Source organism: Phyllobates terribilis, unplaced genomic scaffold, assembly GCF_046119375.1.
Source record: "Phyllobates terribilis strain yellow unplaced genomic scaffold, ASM4611937v1 Scaffold_34__1_contigs__length_13252353, whole genome shotgun sequence".
NCBI lineage: Eukaryota > Metazoa > Chordata > Amphibia > Anura > Dendrobatidae > Phyllobates > Phyllobates terribilis.
Genome location: NW_027362794.1, coordinates 3,875,043 through 3,898,378, shown reverse-complemented (window position 1 = coordinate 3,898,378; position 23,336 = coordinate 3,875,043). Strand labels below are relative to the sequence as shown.

The 23,336-nt window shown below is 43.6% G+C and overlaps 10 non-coding genes across 10 annotated transcripts; all 10 read right to left on the bottom strand.

Annotated features, from left to right (window-relative positions):
* Positions 1 to 187: 187 nt before the first annotated feature.
* Positions 188 to 379, bottom strand: LOC141181997 (U2 spliceosomal RNA). Its single transcript, XR_012257502.1, has one exon. It is a non-coding gene; the product is annotated as a U2 spliceosomal RNA (small nuclear RNA).
* Positions 380 to 6,769: 6,390 nt separating this feature from the next.
* On the bottom strand, positions 6,770 to 6,959 carry LOC141181949 (U2 spliceosomal RNA). Its single transcript, XR_012257467.1, has one exon. It is a non-coding gene; the product is annotated as a U2 spliceosomal RNA (small nuclear RNA).
* A 6,181-nt stretch (positions 6,960 to 13,140) lies between these two features.
* LOC141180831 (U2 spliceosomal RNA) lies at positions 13,141 to 13,331 on the bottom strand. The gene has a single exon (XR_012256465.1). It is a non-coding gene; the product is annotated as a U2 spliceosomal RNA (small nuclear RNA).
* A 1,118-nt stretch (positions 13,332 to 14,449) lies between these two features.
* On the bottom strand, positions 14,450 to 14,640 carry LOC141180830 (U2 spliceosomal RNA). Its single transcript, XR_012256464.1, has one exon. It is a non-coding gene; the product is annotated as a U2 spliceosomal RNA (small nuclear RNA).
* Positions 14,641 to 15,756: 1,116 nt separating this feature from the next.
* On the bottom strand, positions 15,757 to 15,947 carry LOC141180828 (U2 spliceosomal RNA). The gene has a single exon (XR_012256462.1). It is a non-coding gene; the product is annotated as a U2 spliceosomal RNA (small nuclear RNA).
* Positions 15,948 to 17,064: 1,117 nt separating this feature from the next.
* On the bottom strand, positions 17,065 to 17,254 carry LOC141181836 (U2 spliceosomal RNA). The gene has a single exon (XR_012257376.1). It is a non-coding gene; the product is annotated as a U2 spliceosomal RNA (small nuclear RNA).
* A 1,115-nt stretch (positions 17,255 to 18,369) lies between these two features.
* LOC141181835 (U2 spliceosomal RNA) lies at positions 18,370 to 18,559 on the bottom strand. Its single transcript, XR_012257375.1, has one exon. It is a non-coding gene; the product is annotated as a U2 spliceosomal RNA (small nuclear RNA).
* A 1,115-nt stretch (positions 18,560 to 19,674) lies between these two features.
* Positions 19,675 to 19,865, bottom strand: LOC141180827 (U2 spliceosomal RNA). The gene has a single exon (XR_012256461.1). It is a non-coding gene; the product is annotated as a U2 spliceosomal RNA (small nuclear RNA).
* A 1,116-nt stretch (positions 19,866 to 20,981) lies between these two features.
* On the bottom strand, positions 20,982 to 21,172 carry LOC141180826 (U2 spliceosomal RNA). Its single transcript, XR_012256460.1, has one exon. It is a non-coding gene; the product is annotated as a U2 spliceosomal RNA (small nuclear RNA).
* A 1,118-nt stretch (positions 21,173 to 22,290) lies between these two features.
* LOC141181697 (U2 spliceosomal RNA) lies at positions 22,291 to 22,481 on the bottom strand. Its single transcript, XR_012257249.1, has one exon. It is a non-coding gene; the product is annotated as a U2 spliceosomal RNA (small nuclear RNA).
* Positions 22,482 to 23,336: the final 855 nt, after the last annotated feature.

The window sequence follows — 23,336 nt, the reverse complement described above, 5'->3', positions numbered from 1 at the left end:
CAATGCACAGTTGCTGAAGTTGAACCAAAATGAGCTTGTCATCTGGCTTCTGCAACTTTTAACATGAAAAATCCAATGAGGAGAAGAAAAGCAAAGCCAAAGAGTCCATCCCAAAATCCGACAAACAAGCCAAATGAACAAAAAGCATTGAATTCAATTCTTTCTGATTTTAGAAACTGCATTAAAGAAGGGGTGCACCGGTCCTGGAGATACTGCAATACCAGGTCAATGCGTGGAGTGGACAGAGCAAGCTCTTTTTCCATCTCCCTGTTCTAAAAATCCATTTAATATATGGTCCCCAGATAGGGGACGTATCAGATATTAAACTGATAAGAACAGATTTTTTTTTTTTTAATTTGGCTATCCCCTGCAGAGGGATAAAACCGTTTATTAAAACTTTAACAAATTACAAGCATAATTACACAAATACCAAACGTTAAAAGACAAATGAAATTTACAAAACAAAAAAATACAAAGATTTTAAATATTTAGGTTCCATTGGTCAACAAGCCATTTTTTGGAAATATGTACATTCTTCTTTTTGTCAATTAAATAATAAGTGTACATTTCACATAAACATAAACTTAAAACATCATTCACTGATAAAACATCTTGTTTAAAAATAGCAATATTGCGCGCTTTCCAGAGAGATGACTTGGCGCAGTTCACTGTCTTCCAAGCCATTGTGTACTGGTCCATTGTGGGGCATTCCATAAGTCCGTATAGCACAGTTTTATATGTAAAGTCCTTGAGGTCTGCCACCCTTTCCAGTAGGGGGAGCAGTCTTCTCCAGAAATCCTTTGCAAAATTACATGTCCATAATAGATGTTCCACCGTTTCCTCTTCTTGGCATCCGGCTCTTGGGCAGATGGCAGACCTCACAAATCCTCTTCTGTATTGGAATGCCCGGCAAGGAAGACAGCGGTGCATGCAACTCCAAGCCAGATCTCTCTGTTCATTAAAAAGATAAAAAACGTTAATCATTTTCCAGATAGACATAGATTTGTCATCATCATATCTGTCAACATTACATATTTCCTCACTTTTACGTATTTCTTTAATTAGTTTCTTACTATTTCTTAATTCCTCTATTTTCTTAGTCCCTAAATTAAAATCGGACACTATTTTCCTTAAAATCTCATAATGCGTCGACAAATTAAAAGCATGGGGCACAGATATATTAACTTCATACCATCCAAACTTTCTCATAAAAAATCCTGTATTAAAACGCATAAAAAAGGACCAATAGTGATTCTTAAAAAGGGCATTAAAACAGTAAACGAACAGATGGATTAAAAGAAACCTATTAAAATCTGGAAAATCTTTACCACCTTTTACTTTTGATTTCATCACGATTTCTCTTTTCAGCTTTTCCATTTTTGAGTTCCAAAAGAAGGTAAAACAGGTTTTGGTTATCTTTTTTAAAACATTAACAGGCGGGGGGAAAACCATGCTAAGATACAATAAAAGAGGTAAAATCACCATCTTTAAAACCAATACTTTACCCTCCATTGTAAGTCTCCTCATGTTCCACATACATATTTTCGTATTTACTTTCTGTGTAACTGTTTCCCAACTATTATAACCATCATTATTTTCAGTGAATGATATACCTAAAATGGAAATGGATTCGGAGACATTAATTGGTACATCACGTAAAATCATCCCCCCAACACTTAAAATGTTACACTTATTAAAATTGATTTTAAAACCAGAAGCTAGACAAAAGGATTGCACTTGATGGAGAGTGGCCGTAAGTGATGGTGCATCTGTACACAAGACCGCCACGTCATCCATGTAGCCTACAACCTTGGCCTCCAAACCACCGCTTCCAGGCAGAGGGACACCGCATATCTGTTTATTTTGGCGTATTGCACATAACATTGGTTCCAGTGCACAGATAAACAGTAGGGGGGACAGAGGGCATCCCTGTTTCACCCCTGACCGTAAAAATACCTCTTGTGTCTTAAAACCATTCACTAAAATCTTACTTGTACAATCCTTGTAAAATGCTTTAAGCGATAGTAAAAACCCTTCTGGTATGCCCATTTTCTCTAAAACTTTAAAAAGATAAAAGTGTGAGACACGGTCAAATGCTTTTTCAAAATCAATAGATAAAATCGCCATTTTCCCCTTTCTGTCTTTCACATTCTCAATACAGTCTTTCACTAAATTCAGATTGTCCCATATACTGCGCCCTGGCACCCCACACACTTGATTAGAATGAATAACTTTGCTGATGACTTCTTTTAGACGATTTGCACAAATTTTAGCCATTATTTTATAGTCACAATTTAAAAGTGTTATTGGTCTCCAGTTTTCTAATTTTGATTTATCACCTTTTTTGTATAGGAGGGAGACTTCACCTTTCTTCCAGGAATTTAATAAAACCTTATTATTAAAAACCTCAGTAAACAAATAAAACAAATCATCTTTTAAAATATCATAAAAACATACATAAAATTCTATTGGGATGCCATCAGGACCAGGGACCTTTCCAGTTTTAAAACTTTTAATAGTTTTTAACACTTCTTGTTCCGTTAAAACTTGGGATAAAAACTCTTGGGATGCGGGATCTAAAACAGCTGTTAGTCCTTGCAGCGAATCATCCATTAATTTATTATCTATATTTTTTCCATTAAAAAGATTAGAAAAAAAAACCTCAACTTTACCCAGCATATTTTTTATATTATTCTCACCATCTATATGGTCAATTATCACTTTTTCTTTTTTATTTTTCCTAAAAAAATATCTGGAACACTTTTCATTTTCTTCTATATGTTGTACTCTAGAACGAAAAATTATCTCTTTTCCTTTTTGTTCTAGCCATTTTGAAATCTCTTCTTTTAAGTTTGAAATATCAAGTTGTACATCTATCCCATTGTCTCTGAGCTTAAATAATGTTTGTAGGCGGGTATTTAAAATTCTATATTCTTCATATTTTTCTTTGGCTCTACATATACTCTTTTTAATAAAAAAGTCTTTTATTTTTACTTTCATTCTATCCCACCATACACTCATAGTCTCATTTGTTTTTTTCCCTTTTCTACATTTCCTATAAAACTCAATAAAATCTGATAAAATCTGCGGGTCAGTTAAAAGGGATACGTTCATTTTCCAGCTTTTCTTACCACATTTTTTGTTGTCATTTACTTTTATGGTAAAGGATAAAAGTTTATGGTCTGAAAATATATTAGTTAAAACTTCACATTTGGCAGGTATTGTTTTATCTGAACCAAAAATAAAATCAATCCTAGAGCTACAATTAGCATTGTTCCAAGTGAAACCGGCGTCCTCTGGGCTGTCACTATGACACTCTTTATATATGTCTATCAATTTAGCATCTTTGACTATATCATGTAGCATACCTGAGGTTTTATCGTAGTTCCTGCTTACAGAGCTGGAGCGCCGGTTTTCACCTTTTAAAACACAATTAAAATCCCCTGCTAAGATAAAAGGTTCAGAGTTATTAATAAATAAAGGTAAAAGATCAAGCATTTCGGCTCTTTCATTTTTCTCTGGGGATCCATAAAAATTTAAAAACTGCCATCTAATACCATCAATAAAAGCTTTCACTAATAAAATACGACCTGGTAAAATTTCCTGAATAAAATCAATTAAAACGTTCCCTTTAAAAAGTATGGCTACACCCGCTGATCCTGCAGCATTCGATCCGGACCAGACAGATGGCCCACACTTCCACTCATCTTTATATTTTTGATATGACATTTCATGTGGGATATTACATTCTTGCAGAAAAAATACAGATGCAGTAAAACACGTAAAAAAATTAAAAAGAGCAGTTCTTCTCGTGTTAGATTTTATGCCTCTCACATTGAGGGAAATACCTTTGAGTTCAGCCATCATTAGAAAATGTAGAAATTTTACTTAGGTAACTAAGAGCAACGGATTTACCTGTCCGATGAACCTGATCAGACCACTGGGCTTGCGCCTCCCTCCTCATCTGATAGTATCGTCACGAGAGTCTCCGTGGAGGAGGAAAGATTACCACATTTATATAAACCCGACGCTACACTGGCATAGCTCGGAGGGCTGGCTGGCAGAACCCGCTGGGTCTCCATTGGCTGGCCATGCAGTTCCTCATCAGGTGGGTCCCCGAGGGGTTCCGCCGCCCCTGTTTGACCTGTAGAAGGTCGTCCTATAGGAGGAGGTTGCGCACAAGGCAGAGCCTCTGACTCTTCAGAGGCAGCAAGATCCCGGTCCCCACCTGTAGCAGCGGAGACCGAAACCCCTGAGGGTCCAGCGTCCACGTCCCCTTCTGAAGAAGTGTCCATCTGTTCACCTCCTGCTGCCTCCTCCGAACCACCCTTTTTCTTTTTCTTAGGACCCACCTTTATCCACTCAGCGCCCTCAGCCCTAGGAGACCCAGACTGGGCATGGGCTTCTGCGTCGGCCTTTTGCCGGTCCCTTTTGACCTTACCAGTAGTGCCCTTCTGCTCCTTCTCAGCCCTCCTTTTGGACTCTCGCAGGTCCTGCAGCCAGGTTTTGGGATTTGGTATTTTACCTGTCATAGACTCTGGAGACATTTCACTATTTGGTACGCCCTTATTGTCTCCAGAGGCTCCAGGTTGTTGTTCCTCCTCCTGAGGGGTGGTCTGATCTTTTGGTCCTTGGTCGGACGTCTTGGACTTTCCCTTTTGCTCATCTTCCCGAAATCTGTGAGGGCAAGAAAAATAAAAGTGACCTGGAGTCTGGCAAAAACTACATTTCTTTTCCTTAGGGCATTCTTTTGTCTCATGTTCTTCACTAGCACAATTTCTACATGATACATTACAGTTTTCTTTTGAATGACCATAGCGCCCACAATTTCTGCAATATACTGGCATCCCAGAAAAGAAGAAATCCCCATTTGTTTGTCCAATTTTAAAACGGGCAGGGGGAAGCCGTATACCACCTGGTGTATTTGGATCTCTTATACACTTCACAAGAAATTTCCACTTAGATGTCCATATGTTATATTCATTAAGTATCTTCCCAATACATTTAACACTTTTAAAATAAATTGCTAAAAATGACATAATTTCTGGAGCAGAAACAAAAGGCGAAAATACTTTTACGACAACAAGTCTTACCTCATCCAGGACGTGCTCAACAATTTGTATCCCTTTCAGAACAGGACTATTTTCAACTTTTTTTAACTTTTCTAGAACATCTCTGAAAATACCTTCTCCGGTGAATGTGATGTCATAGTCACCTCTTCTAGGATAATCCTGGATGGACAGAATTTCATTCCTCTGCACGCCAAGAAGGTTCCTGAGCACGTCCTGGACTACATACCCTAATTTCCTCATATCCGAGCCACCCGCCGTGAAGTGAACTCGGATAGAGTTTTTTAGCCTCGCATAAAGAGGCACGAGGTTAGGGTCAACCTCCATGGAAACCGCAACAAGGTTGCAAATTGCAGCCGCTTGCAATCTGCGCTCCCAGTGTTCTTGCAGCGAAAGACACCTGGAAGCTGGGGGATCGCAACACGTTACCCTGGGACTAAGCCCTCTCCCTAATAGCAGCAAGCAGGTTAAGTCCACCAAAGTGGACGATCCTGCCAGGCCAAGGAGAGGGGTACCCGAGTACCCTTCAACTACAATCTCCTGCAATAAAGCACTTGATCGTAGCCAAAAGGCGAGAAGCGATAACCAGAATTGGTTTCCGACTACGGTGCCACCCAAGGATTCTGAAAAGTCCATTTGTGGAGATGGCCACCTGGACTCCCATTAAGAAGACATGCTGTCAACCTCTAGATCCCTCACATGCCTGCACTTTTCGGCTTGCTGCTGCTGCAATCCACGCGTTTTAGATCTGCATAACTCCACCTCTTTTAGCACAGTACCCTCAACCCCCGGCTGTTCCCACCCGCCTCAACACCGTTGGAAGGGAGGAGAACCAATTAAGGCGGGGGGGGGGGGTGGAACGAGCAGCTGTCTACCCTTAGCAGGAGGGTTGCTGATTAATTACCTCTCCTGCTGCTGCTGCTGCTGGCTGTCCAGCAGCAGACTGAAGGTGGCTGCTGCTGTGCGCAGGTATATAAAGGCTCAGAGCCTATTATGACACGCGCAGCCAGCGTTCCATTGCCACATTCCGTCTACTGCAGGCGGGATACCTGGATGGCTGAATGTCACTGAGAAGCTCACAGAGACCGCCATAAGCAACAGTTTAAAAGAATGCCACAGACTAATCAACCAAACTTTTTGGGTTGGTTTCTCTTTTATAGTCTGCAGGCATTAAATGAAAGAAGTCAGTGTTCCAGCAGAGGGAGACAACGTTTCAGAAAAGGCATTGTAGCAAACCAAAAAAGAAATTTTAAGCGCAGCAGAGTAACCAGCTCACATACCTGTTAGCTCAGGTGAGTTTAAAAGGCTGCTGTTGATAACAAGGGCATTTGCTAAATAGATGGTGTGTGTGCAACAATATACTGAAAGGTCAATTATATTGTGCAGCTTATCTCACCACCTGTAGTTATTTAGGTGAAAGCTCCAAAATGCTTGCCTAATATGTCTGTTTATCCAAAAGGAAGTATAGAGGGAGAGCTAGATAGATAGCATTGCATTACATTACATGGCAATGCAATGCACAGTTGCTGAAGTTGAACCAAAATGAGCTTGTCATCTGGCTTCTGCAACTTTTAACATGAAAAATCCAATGAGGAGAAGAAAAGCAAAGCCAAAGAGTCCATCCCAAAATCCGACAAACAAGCCAAATGAACAAAAAGCATTGAATTCAATTCTTTCTGATTTTAGAAACTGCATTAAAGAAGGGGTGCACCGGTCCTGGAGATACTGCAATACCAGGTCAATGCGTGGAGTGGACAGAGCAAGCTCTTTTTCCATCTCCCTGTTCTAAAAATCCATTTAATATATGGTCCCCAGATAGGGGACGTATCAGATATTAAACTGATAAGAACAGATCAGGTTTCAACATATTTTAATAAGTGCGTAAAAGATGGTTTACAATTAAAAACAACAACACAAACAGTACATTATTAAAACACAGAATTCCACCCATAAAAACCCCATATACGATTGGCATCCCTTCTCCCAATACATTTGACATCCCTCAAGTAATAAATATACATCTGGCTAAAAGCGATTTTAAGACAATCCTTCACAGAAATAGCGTCACGTTTAAAAAATAAAATATTGCGTGCCTTCCAAAGGGCGTCTTTAAAACAGTTAATCATACACCAACATATACAATACTGTTGAGGGGTCGGACATTTAAAAAGGCCATATAAAACATATTCATGGTTAAAATCTCTTAAACCGCAAGTCCATTTTAAAAGAATCCCAACTTTGTGCCAAAGTTCCTGTGCAAATGGGCAATTCCACATAAGGTGCAAGGTGGTTTCGTCATAAACACATGAGTCTCTGGGGCATTTGGCTCTGGCCACCAGGCCTCTCCTGTGTTGAAACTCTCTGGTGGGGAGGCACTGGTGGACCACCATCCATGCGACGTCCTTATGTCCATTTGCTAAGAATTTCCCGAAGACATTCTTCCAAACTTGCTTCGATCTCTCTTCTGAGAAATTTACTATGGGGGTCACATCTTCATTCCTCCTCAGAAAAGATAAAAGCTTCTTGCGGTCTTTAAAAATGTCCATATTAAAATCACCAAGGCTATAAAATCGAACAGTCTTTTCTAAGATTGCTTGGTGTTTGGGGGGACATAGTAAAACAGGGGAATTCAACGACAACTTAAACCATCTTTTAAAAATCATCCCACAAGTATATTTTAAAAAATAACTTAGCGCACTATTACCATTAAAATGTTTGAAACAAAAGCAGAAATAATTTAAATACAAATAAATATGTAAGTCGGGGACATCCCTTCCGTCGTTCATTTTATTCTTCCTCATTATTTCTCGCCTTAATTTTTCCATTTTGGAGTTCCATAAAAACATAAAGATCATCCTAGTCATTTTTTTAATTAAAACATCAGAGGGGGGGTACACCATAGCTATATACAGTATGAGGGGTAACAACACTGATTTTATAATTAAAATTTTCCCCTCCATTGTTAGGGACCTCAAACCCCAAAATGATATTTTCTTTGACATTTTTTCTATGACATTCTCCCAGCTTTGAGTTCCCACATTCTCCTCGTTAAAAACAACTCCAAGAATTTTTACATTGTCTCGTTTTATAGTGAGCTGCGGGAGTTGGGCGGTGTCCCAGGATCCCAAAGTCAGACATTCAGATTTATTTAAATTAAGTTTAAAACCGGATGCCTGGGAAAAAAAATCAATGCGCAACACCGCCCTCCGGAGGGAAGCAGGGTCCACGCACACAACCGTCACGTCATCCATGTAGCCAAAGACTCTCACATCACTGCCACCTCCGCCAGGAACAGGAACCCCTCTAATCACTTTGTCTTTCCTTATTGCGCTCAGCAGGGGCTCCATGGCGCAGATGAACAGGATGGGCGACAAGGGGCATCCCTGCTTCACTCCGGACTCAAGGGGAACTCCATCTGTTAAAAAGCCATTAAGAGAAATTTGACTAAAACAATTTTTATATAAAATCTTAATACAATTTAAAAGCATATTAGGGATACCCATTCTTTTTAAAACTCTAAAAAGAAATCTTTGAGAGACTCTATCGAAAGCTTTTTCAAAATCTAGGGCTAAAAGAGCTACATTTTGACCCCGGTCTCTGGAATACCAAATTACATCCCTTAATACGTTTAAAACCTCTGAAATACTTCTGCCTGGTACACTACAAACCTGCTCAGGCCGGATTAGTTTGGCAATGACACTCCTGAGCCGGTCTGCAACCACCTTAGCAAGTACCTTGTAATCAACATTTAGGAGAGTTATGGGTCTCCAATTCGCTAGAGTACTGCGGTCACCTTTTTTATATATCAAAGACACCACTCCTCTCCTCCACGAAAATGGCAACTGTTCACAAATAAAAACTTCTTTAAAAAGCATAAAAAGGTCCTCTTTTAAAATGTCCCAAAAAGTAAGGTAAAATTCTACAGGTAGTCCGTCACACCCAGGTGCTTTACCCTTAGAGAAACTTTTAAAAACATAAAATAATTCCTCTAAAACAATATCGCGTTCTAAAAACTCCTGGTCTGTAAAATTTAACTTAAAATCGAGATCATTAAGAGCATCAGATAAAAAGGACTCATCTATACACTTTTTACTAAAAAGATGCTTATAAAAGTTAAAAGTAGCATTCAACATTCCCTGCATAGATGTTTCACCCTCTAGATTTGTGATCACTTCTCTTTTATCCATGACTTTTTTGAAGAAGAAGCGAGAGCACTTCTCCCCCTCCTCCAAGTGCTGCACTCTAGAGTTAAAAATAATCTCTTTCCCCTTTGTGTCTATGCAGTTCTGAATTTCAGTTTTTAGGCTAGCAATATCATCTCCCACCTCCACCCCTAGCTCTTTGAATTTAAAAAGTGTTTGTAGTTTGGTGTTAAGATCACTAAAACATCTTTTTTTCTCTCTAGCTTTACGTCTCCCTGCTTTTATAAAAAACATTCTGACTTTTTTTTTCAAATTTTCCCACCAGGTTACCATAGGGGCATCAGAAGGTTTTTGTCGCCGCCAGGCTTGATAGGCTTTACCAAAGTCTTGTCGAATCAGAGGGTCCTCCAGCAGGTAAGTACTTAGACGCCAGAGGCCCCTGTTGACCCTCTGTTCATCCCGGTATTCTAGATGCACCTCCAAGCCCTTATGGTCAGAAAATATATTTGATGTTAAAACACATTTTACAGGGTTAAAATCATCTGATAGGAAAATAAAATCGATCCTGGAGGACACCCCTCTTCCGGACCACGTATAACCAGGGTCCGTCGGCAGAAGTGACCTCCACGCATCGCATAATTTAAAATCAGTTATAAAATCTTTCAATAGATGACATGACTTATCCAATTTGCGTAAAGGGTCACCCCCTGCTCGCTGTTCACTAGCACAAAGACAATTAAAATCACCCCCTACGATCAGGGGAGATGACCCAGTACAGTACAATGGCAATATCCCAAATAAATTAATTCTCTCTTGCTTATCAGGGGGAGCATAAATATTCATTATACGTAGGGTAAAACCATTAAATTTAAAATGCACTAAAACCACTCTGCCTGGTACTATTTCTGTGACAGCATTTATAGTAATATTTCTCCCACGACAGAGGAAGCCCACCCCCGCTGACTTGTTGTCATTGGAGCCAGACCAGATGGAGGGCCCCAGTCTCCAATCTGTCTTGATGTCATTATAATTTAGTGCATGTTGTATCCCGCATTCCTGTAATAAACATATGTCAAAGTCAGTGGTTTCTAAATACTTGAATAGAGCAGCCCTACGAACTGGGCTCTTTAATGACCTCACATTCAGTGAGACAAGTCTTAATGTGGGCATTCATAGGTCAGGGTGGTGGATCTTCCATGAGGACACCTGACTCAAAGCCCTGTATATCAAATTGCTCCAGGACATCCGGGCTAGAGGACCCAAACGACTCGATATTCTGTGAGCCGGCGGTTGCCCCCTCGTAGGTCACGGTTCCCAGCCACATTCCAGGAGACGCTGGGGCTTCGACATTCCGTCTCTTTTTCGGGGCAGACTCCACTAGGTCACTGGTGCAGTCCTCCTCTTCCTCCACCTCCTCCAGGGGGGGAGACTGGTCCATCAGGACAAGATCAGCAACACAGATTTCCTGATGTTCGCCACCTAGAAGCAAAGCCCCCTCATCTGGCTGGCTAATCGCCCTGGAAGATCCTGAGGCCATCGCTGCGTGGTCCCCTGTAGCCAACCGCACAGGGGCACCACCCTCCAGCCCAACAGGATCGGTATCGGGAACCATCGATACGGAGGATACCCTCCCAGAAGGAGGACCCCCCCGCTCCGGTCCATGCGAGGTCCGCCCATCGTTAAGGGACTTCGATGCAGGTGCCGCCCCAGAGGGGCCTCCGGCTCCCTGCTCCATCCCAGCCTTCTCGCCCTTCGAACCGCCCTCCGACGCCGGCCTGCCAGTGAAGACCGGTGGGCGCATCGGCTCAGCTTCAGAAGATGCAGCTTCTGCGTAGGTCCTGGTCCTGGTCCTGTTGGGGCATCCTCGGAACATGTGCCCCGCCTCACCGCAGAGATTACATTTCCTCCCAGCGGGACAGTCCTTCATTAAATGTCCGTAACAGCTGCAATTATTGCAGCGGTCTACTTTCCTGCCCGTGCAGGACGTTTGGGTATGACCCATTTGTCCACAGTTCCTGCAACATACTGGCATTCCAGGATAAAATAAGTAGCCTCTGCTCTTACCGATTACGAAGGTTGAGGGAGGGTGTAGCATTCCTCCCACTCCACTAAGGTCCCTCTTTAGACGGGCCATATACCTTCTCTTGCCGCACCAGAAGCCTACCGCGTTCTTCACAGTACCCAGGTATCTCAAATCATCACAATAGCGGGTAAGGTAGGTCGAGATGTCTGCAGCTTCCACAAAGGGGTTCGGGAAATGCACCACGATGGGGATCTCGTCATAAGCATACAAGAGACAAAAGGTTAGTCCATCCAATTCATCTAAGTAGTTTTTCTCATTTACCTTTTGTACGAGTTGCTGACAGCATCCCTGGCTCTTGAAGGTGATGGTGTATGTCCCCTTGTACTCGTTGTCCTGGAAGCAGAATATGTCTTCCCGCCGAAACTCCAGAACTCCAAGAAGAATCCTATGGCAGATGTAGTCCAAATTCTTCTCCATCCTCGATGCTGCTCCAACTTCAATCCTCACAGTGTTCCGCATCCGGGCATCACCCGATGAATATGTGAGCGTTGCCGGCATCCTTCACTTAGGAACGTACCGACTCTTCTCTCTGAAAGGAGCAAGCCTTCATGGGATCCCTTCCCGTTGCTCCCGGACTAATCCTTCCTCCCAATAGCAGCAGGGGGGTTAAGTCCCTCCGAAGAGGAACGATCCCCCCAGGCCGAGAGAAAGGGTACCAAGAGCACCTCACAGGTAAGACCACACAGGTAAACCTGATAGATCGTGCCAAAAGGCCGAGAAGCGATAACCAGAATTGGTTTCCGACTACGGTGCCACCCAAGGATTCTGAAAAGTCCATTTGTGGAGATGGCCACCTGGACTCCCGTTAAGAAGACATGCTGTCAACCTCTAGATCCCTCACATGCCTGCACTTTTCGGCTTGCTGCTGCTGCAATCCACGCGTTTTAGATCTGCATAACTCCACCTCTTTTAGCACAGTACCCTCAACCCCCGGCTGTTCCCACCCGCCTCAACACCGTTGGAAGGGAGGAGAACCAATTAAGGCGGGGGGGGGGGTGGGGTGGAACGAGCAGCTGTCTACCCTTAGCAGGAGGGTTGCTGATTAATTACCTCTCCTGCTGCTGCTGCTGCTGGCTGTCCAGCAGCAGACTGAAGGTGGCTGCTGCTGTGCGCAGGTATATAAAGGCTCAGAGCCTATTATGACACGCGCAGCCAGCGTTCCATTGCCACATTCCGTCTACTGCAGGCGGGATACCTGGATGGCTGAATGTCACTGAGAAGCTCACAGAGACCGCCATAAGCAACAGTTTAAAAGAATGCCACAGACTAATCAACCAAACTTTTTGGGTTGGTTTCTCTTTTATAGTCTGCAGGCATTAAATGAAAGAAGTCAGTGTTCCAGCAGAGGGAGACAACGTTTCAGAAAAGGCATTGTAGCAAACCAAAAAAGAAATTTTAAGCGCAGCAGAGTAACCAGCTCACATACCTGTTAGCTCAGGTGAGTTTAAAAGGCTGCTGTTGATAACAAGGGCATTTGCTAAATAGATGGTGTGTGTGCAACAATATACTGAAAGGTCAATTATATTGTGCAGCTTATCTCACCACCTGTAGTTATTTAGGTGAAAGCTCCAAAATGCTTGCCTAATATGTCTGTTTATCCAAAAGGAAGTATAGAGGGAGAGCTAGATAGATAGCATTGCATTACATTACATGGCAATGCAATGCACAGTTGCTGAAGTTGAACCAAAATGAGCTTGTCATCTGGCTTCTGCAACTTTTAACATGAAAAATACAATGAGGAGAAGAAAAGCAAAGCCAAAGAGTCCATCCCAAAATCCGACAAACAAGCCAAATGAACAAAAAGCATTGAATTCAATTCTTTCTGATTTTAGAAACTGCATTAAAGAAGGGGTGCACCGGTCCTGGAGATACTGCAATACCAGGTCAATGCGTGGAGTGGACAGAGCAAGCTCTTTTTCCATCTCCCTGTTCTAAAAATCCATTTAATATATGGTCCCCAGATAGGGGACGTATCAGATATTAAACTGATAAGAACAGATACTACACTTGATCTTAGCCAAAAGGCCGAGAAGCGATAACCAGAATTGGTTTCCGACTACGGTGCCACCCAAGGATTCTGAAAAGTCCATTTGTGGAGATGGCCACCTGGACTCCCGTTAAGAAGACATGCTGTCAACCTCTAGATCCCTCACATGCCTGCACTTTTCGGCTTGCTGCTGCTGCAATCCACGCGTTTTAGATCTGCATAACTCCACCTCTTTTAGCACAGTACCCTCAACCCCCGGCTGTTCCCACCCGCCTCAACACCGTTGGAAGGGAGGAGAACCAATTAAGGCGGGGGGGGGGGGGTGGAACGAGCAGCTGTCTACCCTTAGCAGGAGGGTTGCTGATTAATTACCTCTCCTGCTGCTGCTGCTGCTGGCTGTCCAGCAGCAGACTGAAGGTGGCTGCTGCTGTGCGCAGGTATATAAAGGCTCAGAGCCTATTATGACACGCGCAGCCAGCGTTCCATTGCCACATTCCGTCTACTGCAGGCGGGATACCTGGATGGCTGAATGTCACTGAGAAGCTCACAGAGACCGCCATAAGCAACAGTTTAAAAGAATGCCACAGACTAATCAACCAAACTTTTTGGGTTGGTTTCTCTTTTATAGTCTGCAGGCATTAAATGAAAGAAGTCAGTGTTCCAGCAGAGGGAGACAACGTTTCAGAAAAGGCATTGTAGCAAACCAAAAAAGAAATTTTAAGCGCAGCAGAGTAACCAGCTCACATACCTGTTAGCTCAGGTGAGTTTAAAAGGCTGCTGTTGATAACAAGGGCATTTGCTAAATAGATGGTGTGTGTGCAACAATATACTGAAAGGTCAATTATATTGTGCAGCTTATCTCACCACCTGTAGTTATTTAGGTGAAAGCTCCAAAATGCTTGCCTAATATGTCTGTTTATCCAAAAGGAAGTATAGAGGGAGAGCTAGATAGATAGCATTGCATTACATTACATGGCAATGCAATGCACAGTTGCTGAAGTTGAACCAAAATGAGCTTGTCATCTGGCTTCTGCAACTTTTAACATGAAAAATCCAATGAGGAGAAGAAAAGCAAAGCCAAAGAGTCCATCCCAAAATCCGACAAACAAGCCAAATGAACAAAAAGCATTGAATTCAATTCTTTCTGATTTTAGAAACTGCATTAAAGAAGGGGTGCACCGGTCCTGGAGATACTGCAATACCAGGTCAATGCGTGGAGTGGACAGAGCAAGCTCTTTTTCCATCTCCCTGTTCTAAAAATCCATTTAATATATGGTCCCCAGATAGGGGACGTATCAGATATTAAACTGATAAGAACAGATACTACACTTGATCTTAGCCAAAAGGCCGAGAAGCGATAACCAGAATTGGTTTCCGACTACGGTGCCACCCAAGGATTCTGAAAAGTCCATTTGTGGAGATGGCCACCTGGACTCCCGTTAAGAAGACATGCTGTCAACCTCTAGATCCCTCACATGCCTGCACTTTTCGGCTTGCTGCTGCTGCAATGCACGCGTTTTAGATCTGCATAACTCCACCTCTTTTAGCACAGTACCCTCAACCCCCGGCTGTTCCCACCCGCCTCAACACCGTTGGAAGGGAGGAGAACCAATTAAGGCGGGGGGGGGGGTGGAACGAGTAGCTGTCTACCCTTAGCAGGAGGGTTGCTGATTAATTACCTCTCCTGCTGCTGCTGCTGCTGGCTGTCCAGCAGCAGACTGAAGGTGGCTGCTGCTGTGCGCAGGTATATAAAGGCTCAGAGCCTATTATGACACGCGCAGCCAGCGTTCCATTGCCACATTCCGTCTACTGCAGGCAGGATACCTGGATGGCTGAATGTCACTGAGAAGCTCACAGAGACCGCCATAAGCAACAGTTTAAAAGAATGCCACAGACTAATCAACCAAACTTTTTGGGTTGGTTTCTCTTTTATAGTCTGCAGGCATTAAATGAAAGAAGTCAGTGTTCCAGCAGAGGGAGACAACGTTTCAGAAAAGGCATTGTAGCAAACCAAAAAAGAAATTTTAAGCGCAGCAGAGTAACCAGCTCACATACCTGTTAGCTCAGGTGAGTTTAAAAGGCTGCTGTTGATAACAAGGGCATTTGCTAAATAGATGGTGTGTGTGCAACAATATACTGAAAGGTCAATTATATTGTGCAGCTTATCTCACCACCTGTAGTTATTTAGGTGAAAGCTCCAAAATGCTTGCCTAATATGTCTGTTTATCCAAAAGGAAGTATAGAGGGAGAGCTAGATAGATAGCATTGCATTACATTACATGGCAATGCAATGCACAGTTGCTGAAGTTGAACCAAAATGAGCTTGTCATCTGGCTTCTGCAACTTTTAACATGAAAAATCCAATGAGGAGAAGAAAAGCAAAGCCAAAGAGTCCATCCCAAAATCCGACAAACAAGCCAAATGAACAAAAAGCATTGAATTCAATTCTTTCTGATTTTAGAAACTGCATTAAAGAAGGGGTGCACCGGTCCTGGAGATACTGCAATACCAGGTCAATGCGTGGAGTGGACAGAGCAAGCTCTTTTTCCATCTCCCTGTTCTAAAAATCCATTTAATATATGGTCCCCAGATAGGGGACGTATCAGATATTAAACTGATAAGAACAGATACTACACTTGATCTTAGCCAAAAGGCCGAGAAGCGATAACCAGAATTGGTTTCCGACTACGGTGCCACCCAAGGATTCTGAAAAGTCCATTTGTGGAGATGGCCACCTGGACTCCCGTTAAGAAGACATGCTGTCAACCTCTAGATCCCTCACATGCCTGCACTTTTCGGCTTGCTGCTGCTGCAATCCACGCGTTTTAGATCTGCATAACTCCACCTCTTTTAGCACAGTACCCTCAACCCCCGGCTGTTCCCACCCGCCTCAACACCGTTGGAAGGGAGGAGAAACAATTAAGGCGGGGGGGGGGGGTGGAACGAGCAGCTGTCTACCCTTAGCAGGAGGGTTGCTGATTAATTACCTCTCCTGCTGCTGCTGCTGCTGGCTGTCCAGCAGCAGACTGAAGGTGGCTGCTGCTGTGCGCAGGTATATAAAGGCTCAGAGCCTATTATGACACGCGCAGCCAGCGTTCCATTGCCACATTCCGTCTACTGCAGGCGGGATACCTGGATGGCTGAATGTCACTGAGAAGCTCACAGAGACCGCCATAAGCAACAGTTTAAAAGAATGCCACAGACTAATCAACCAAACTTTTTGGGTTGGTTTCTCTTTTATAGTCTGCAGGCATTAAATGAAAGAAGTCAGTGTTCCAGCAGAGGGAGACAACGTTTCAGAAAAGGCATTGTAGCAAACCAAAAAAGAAATTTTAAGCGCAGCAGAGTAACCAGCTCACATACCTGTTAGCTCAGGTGAGTTTAAAAGGCTGCTGTTGATAACAAGGGCATTTGCTAAATAGATGGTGTGTGTGCAACAATATACTGAAAGGTCAATTATATTGTGCAGCTTATCTCACCACCTGTAGTTATTTAGGTGAAAGCTCCAAAATGCTTGCCTAATATGTCTGTTTATCCAAAAGGAAGTATAGAGGGAGAGCTAGATAGATAGCATTGCATTACATTACATGGCAATGCAATGCACAGTTGCTGAAGTTGAACCAAAATGAGCTTGTCATCTGGCTTCTGCAACTTTTAACATGAAAAATCCAATGAGGAGAAGAAAAGCAAAGCCAAAGAGTCCATCCCAAAATCCGACAAACAAGCCAAATGAACAAAAAGCATTGAATTCAATTCTTTCTGATTTTAGAAACTGCATTAAAGAAGGGGTGCACCGGTCCTGGAGATACTGCAATACCAGGTCAATGCGTGGAGTGGACAGAGCAAGCTCTTTTTCCATCTCCCTGTTCTAAAAATCCATTAATATATGGTCCCCAGATAGGGGACGTATCAGATATTAAACTGATAAGAACAGATACTACACTTGATCTTAGCCAAAAGGCCGAGAAGCGATAACCAGAATTGGTTTCCGACTACGGTGCCACCCAAGGATTCTGAAAAGTCCATTTGTGGAGATGGCCACCTGGACTCCCGTTAAGAAGACATGCTGTCAACCTCTAGATCCCTCACATGCCTGCACTTTTCGGCTTGCTGCTGCTGCAATCCACGCGTTTTAGATCTGCATAACTCCACCTCTTTTAGCACAGTACCCTCAACCCCCGGCTGTTCCCACCCGCCTCAACACCGTTGGAAGGGAGGAGAACCAATTAAGGCGGGGGGGGGGTGGAACGAGCAGCTGTCTACCCTTAGCAGGAGGGTTGCTGATTAATTACCTCTCCTGCTGCTGCTGCTGCTGGCTGTCCAGCAGCAGACTGAAGGTGGCTGCTGCTGTGCGCAGGTATATAAAGGCTCAGAGCCTATTATGACACGCGCAGCCAGCGTTCCATTGCCACATTCCGTCTACTGCAGGCGGGATACCTGGATGGCTGAATGTCACTGAGAAGCTCACAGAGACCGCCATAAGCAACAGTTTAAAAGAATGCCACAGACTAATCAACCAAACTTTTTGGGTTGGTTTCTCTTTTATAGTCTGCAGGCATTAAATGAAAGAAGTCAGTGTTCCAGCAGAGGGAGACAACGTTTCAGAAAAGGCATTGTAGCAAACCAAAAAAGAAATTTTAAGCGCAGCAGAGTAACCAGCTCACATACCTGTTAGCTCAGGTGAGTTTAAAAGGCTGCTGTTGATAACAAGGGCATTTGCTAAATAGATGGTGTGTGTGCAACAATATACTGAAAGGTCAATTATATTGTGCAGCTTATCTCACCACCTGTAGTTATTTAGGTGAAAGCTCCAAAATGCTTGCCTAATATGTCTGTTTATCCAAAAGGAAGTATAGAGGGAGAGCTAGATAGATAGCATTGCATTACATTACATGGCAATGCAATGCACAGTTGCTGAAGTTGAACCAAAATGAGCTTGTCATCTGGCTTCTGCAACTTTTAACATGAAAAATCCAATGAGGAGAAGAAAAGCAAAGCCAAAGAGTCCATCCCAAAATCCGACAAACAAGCCAAATGAACAAAAAGCATTGAATTCAATTCTTTCTGATTTTAGAAACTGCATTAAAGAAGGGGTGCACCGGTCCTGGAGATACTGCAATACCAGGTCAATGCGTGGAGTGGACAGAGCAAGCTCTTTTTCCATCTCCCTGTTCTAAAAATCCATTAATATATGGTCCCCAGATAGGGGACGTATCAGATATTAAACTGATAAGAACAGATACTACACTTGATCTTAGCCAAAAGGCCGAGAAGCGATAACCAGAATTGGTTTCCGACTACGGTGCCACCCAAGCATTCTGAAAAGTCCATTTGTGGAGATGGCCACCTGGACTCCCGTTAAGAAGACATGCTGTCAACCTCTAGATCCCTCACATGCCTGCACTTTTCGGCTTGCTGCTGCTGCAATCCACGCGTTTTAGATCTGCATAACTCCACCTCTTTTAGCACAGTACCCTCAACCCCCGGCTGTTCCCACCCGCCTCAACACCGTTGGAAGGGAGGAGAACCAATTAAGGCGGGGGGGGGGTGGAACGAGCAGCTGTCTACCCTTAGCAGGAGGGTTGCTGATTAATTACCTCTCCTGCTGCTGCTGCTGCTGGCTGTCCAGCAGCAGACTGAAGGTGGCTGCTGCTGTGCGCAGGTATATAAAGGCTCAGAGCCTATTATGACACGCGCAGCCAGCGTTCCATTGCCACATTCCGTCTACTGCAGGCGGGATACCTGGATGGCTGAATGTCACTGAGAAGCTCACAGAGACCGCCATAAGCAACAGTTTAAAAGAATGCCACAGACTAATCAACCAAACTTTTTGGGTTGGTTTCTCTTTTATAGTCTGCAGGCATTAAATGAAAGAAGTCAGTGTTCCAGCAGAGGGAGACAACGTTTCAGAAAAGGCATTGTAGCAAACCAAAAAAGAAATTTTAAGCGCAGCAGAGTAACCAGCTCACATACCTGTTAGCTCAGGTGAGTTTAAAAGGCTGCTGTTGATAACAAGGGCATTTGCTAAATAGATGGTGTGTGTGCAACAATATACTGAAAGGTCAATTATATTGTGCAGCTTATCTCACCACCTGTAGTTATTTAGGTGAAAGCTCCAAAATGCTTGCCTAATATGTCTGTTTATCCAAAAGGAAGTATAGAGGGAGAGCTAGATAGATAGCATTGCATTACATTACATGGCAATGCAATGCACAGTTGCTGAAGTTGAACCAAAATGAGCTTGTCATCTGGCTTCTGCAACTTTTAACATGAAAAATCCAATGAGGAGAAGAAAAGCAAAGCCAAAGAGTCCATCCCAAAATCCGACAAACAAGCCAAATGAACAAAAAGCATTGAATTCAATTCTTTCTGATTTTAGAAACTGCATTAAAGAAGGGGTGCACCGGTCCTGGAGATACTGCAATACCAGGTCAATGCGTGGAGTGGACAGAGCAAGCTCTTTTTCCATCTCCCTGTTCTAAAAATCCATTTAATATATGGTCCCCAGATAGGGGACGTATCAGATATTAAACTGATAAGAACAGATACTACACTTGATCTTAGCCAAAAGGCCGAGAAGCGATAACCAGAATTGGTTTCCGACTACGGTGCCACCCAAGGATTCTGAAAAGTCCATTTGTGGAGATGGCCACCTGGACTCCCGTTAAGAAGACATGCTGTCAACCTCTAGATCCCTCACATGCCTGCACTTTTCGGCTTGCTGCTGCTGCAATCCACGCGTTTTAGATCTGCATAACTCCACCTCTTTTAGCACAGTACCCTCAACCCCCGGCTGTTCCCACCCGCCTCAACACCGTTGGAAGGGATAAGAACCAATTAAGGCGGGGGGGGGGGTGGAACGAGCAGCTGTCTACCCTTAGCAGGAGGGTTGCTGATTAATTACCTCTCCTGCTGCTGCTGCTGCTGGCTGTCCAGCAGCAGACTGAAGGTGGCTGCTGCTGTGCGCAGGTATATAAAGGCTCAGAGCCTATTATGACACGCGCAGCCAGCGTTCCATTGCCACATTCCGTCTACTGCAGGCGGGATACCTGGATGGCTGAATGTCACTGAGAAGCTCACAGAGACCGCCATAAGCAACAGTTTAAAAGAATGCCACAGACTAATCAACCAAACTTTTTGGGTTGGTTTCTCTTTTATAGTCTGCAGGCATTAAATGAAAGAAGTCAGTGTTCCAGCAGAGGGAGACAACGTTTCAGAAAAGGCATTGTAGCAAACCAAAAAAGAAATTTTAAGCGCAGCAGAGTAACCAGCTCACATACCTGTTAGCTCAGGTGAGTTTAAAAGGCTGCTGTTGATAACAAGGGCATTTGCTAAATAGATGGTGTGTGTGCAACAATATACTGAAAGGTCAATTATATTGTGCAGCTTATCTCACCACCTGTAGTTATTTAGGTGAAAGCTCCAAAATGCTTGCCTAATATGTCTGTTTATCCAAAAGGAAGTATAGAGGGAGAGCTAGATAGATAGCATTGCATTACATTACATGGCAATGCAATGCACAGTTGCTGAAGTTGAACCAAAATGAGCTTGTCATCTGGCTTCTGCAACTTTTAACATGAAAAATCCAATGAGGAGAAGAAAAGCAAAGCCAAAGATTCCATCCCAAAATCCGACAAACAAGCCAAATGAACAAAAAGCATTGAATTCAATTCTTTCTGATTTTAGAAACTGCATTAAAGAAGGGGTGCACCGGTCCTGGAGATACTGCAATACCAGGTCAATGCGTGGAGTGGACAGAGCAAGCTCTTTTTCCATCTCCCTGTTCTAAAAATCCATTTAATATATGGTCCCCAGATAGGGGACGTATCAGATATTAAACTGATAAGAACAGATACTACACTTGATCTTAGCCAAAAGGCCGAGAAGCGATAACCAGAATTGGTTTCCGACTACGGTGCCACCCAAGGATTCTGAAAAGTCCATTTGTGGAGATGGCCACCTGGACTCCCGTTAAGAAGACATGCTGTCAACCTCTAGATCCCTCACATGCCTGCACTTTTCGGCTTGCTGCTGCTGCAATCCACGCGTTTTAGATCTGCATAACTCCACCTCTTTTAGCACAGTACCCTCAACCCCCGGCTGTTCCCACCCGCCTCAACACCGTTGGAAGGGAGGAGAAACAATTAAGGCGGGGGGGGGGGGGTGGAACGAGCAGCTGTCTACCCTTAGCAGGAGGGTTGCTGATTAATTACCTCTCCTGCTGCTGCTGCTGCTGGCTGTCCAGCAGCAGACTGAAGGTGGCTGCTGCTGTGCGCAGGTATATAAAGGCTCAGAGCCTATTATGACACGCGCAGCCAGCGTTCCATTGCCACATTCCGTCTACTGCAGGCGGGATACCTGGATGGCTGAATGTCACTGAGAAGCTCACAGAGACCGCCATAAGCAACAGTTTAAAAGAATGCCACAGACTAATCAACCAAACTTTTTGGGTTGGTTTCTCTTTTATAGTCTGCAGGCATTAAATGAAAGAAGTCAGTGTTCCAGCAGAGGGAGACAACGTTTCAGAAAAGGCATTGTAGCAAACCAAAAAAGAAATTTTAAGCGCAGCAGAGTAACCAGCTCACATACCTGTTAGCTCAGGTGAGTTTAAAAGGCTGCTGTTGATAACAAGGGCATTTGCTAAATAGATGGTGTGTGTGCAACAATATACTGAAAGGTCAATTATATTGTGCAGCTTATCTCACCACCTGTAGTTATTTAGGTGAAAGCTCCAAAATGCTTGCCTAATATGTCTGTTTATCCAAAAGGAAGTATAGAGGGAGAGCTAGATAGATAGCATTGCATTACATTACATGGCAATGCAATGCACAGTTGCTGAAGTTGAACCAAAATGAGCTTGTCATCTGGCTTCTGCAACTTTTAACATGAAAAATACAATGAGGAGAAGAAAAGCAAAGCCAAAGAGTCCATCCCAAAATCCGACAAACAAGCCAAATGAACAAAAAGCATTGAATTCAATTCTTTCTGATTTTAGAAACTGCATTAAAGAAGGGGTGCACCGGTCCTGGAGATACTGCAATACCAGGTCAATGCGTGGAGTGGACAGAGCAAGCTCTTTTTCCATCTCCCTGTTCTAAACATCCATTTAATATATGGTCCCCAGATAGGGGACGTATCAGATATTAAACTGATAAGAACAGATACTACACTTGATCTTAGCCAAAAGGCCGAGAAGCGATAACCAGAATTGGTTTCCGACTACGGTGCCACCCAAGGATTCTGAAAAGTCCATTTGTGGAGATGGCCACCTGGACTCCCGTTAAGAAGACATGCTGTCAACCTCTAGATCCCTCACATGCCTGCACTTTTCGGCTTGCTGCTGCTGCAATCCACGCGTTTTAGATCTGCATAACTCCACCTCTTTTAGCACAGTACCCTCAACCCCCGGCTGTTCCCACCCGCCTCAACACCGTTGGAAGGGAGGAGAACCAATTAAGGCGGGGGGGGGGGGGTGGAACGAGCAGCTGTCTACCCTTAGCAGGAGGGTTGCTGATTAATTACCTCTCCTGCTGCTGCTGCTGCTGGCTGTCCAGCAGCAGACTGAAGGTGGCTGCTGCTGTGCGCAGGTATATAAAGGCTCAGAGCCTATTATGACACGCGCAGCCAGCGTTCCATTGCCACATTCCGTCTACTGCAGGCGGGATACCTGGATGGCTGAATGTCACTGAGAAGCTCACAGAGACCGCCATAAGCAACAGTTTAAAAGAATGCCACAGACTAATCAACCAAACTTTTTGGGTTGGTTTCTCTTTTATAGTCTGCAGGCATTAAATGAAAGAAGTCAGTGTTCCAGCAGAGGGAGACAACGTTTCAGAAAAGGCATTGTAGCAAACCAAAAAAGAAATTTTAAGCGCAGCAGAGTAACCAGCTCACATACCTGTTAGCTCAGGTGAGTTTAAAAGGCTGCTGTTGATAACAAGGGCATTTGCTAAATAGATGGTGTGTGTGCAACAATATACTGAAAGGTCAATTATATTGTGCAGCTTATCTCACCACCTGTAGTTATTTAGGTGAAAGCTCCAAAATGCTTGCCT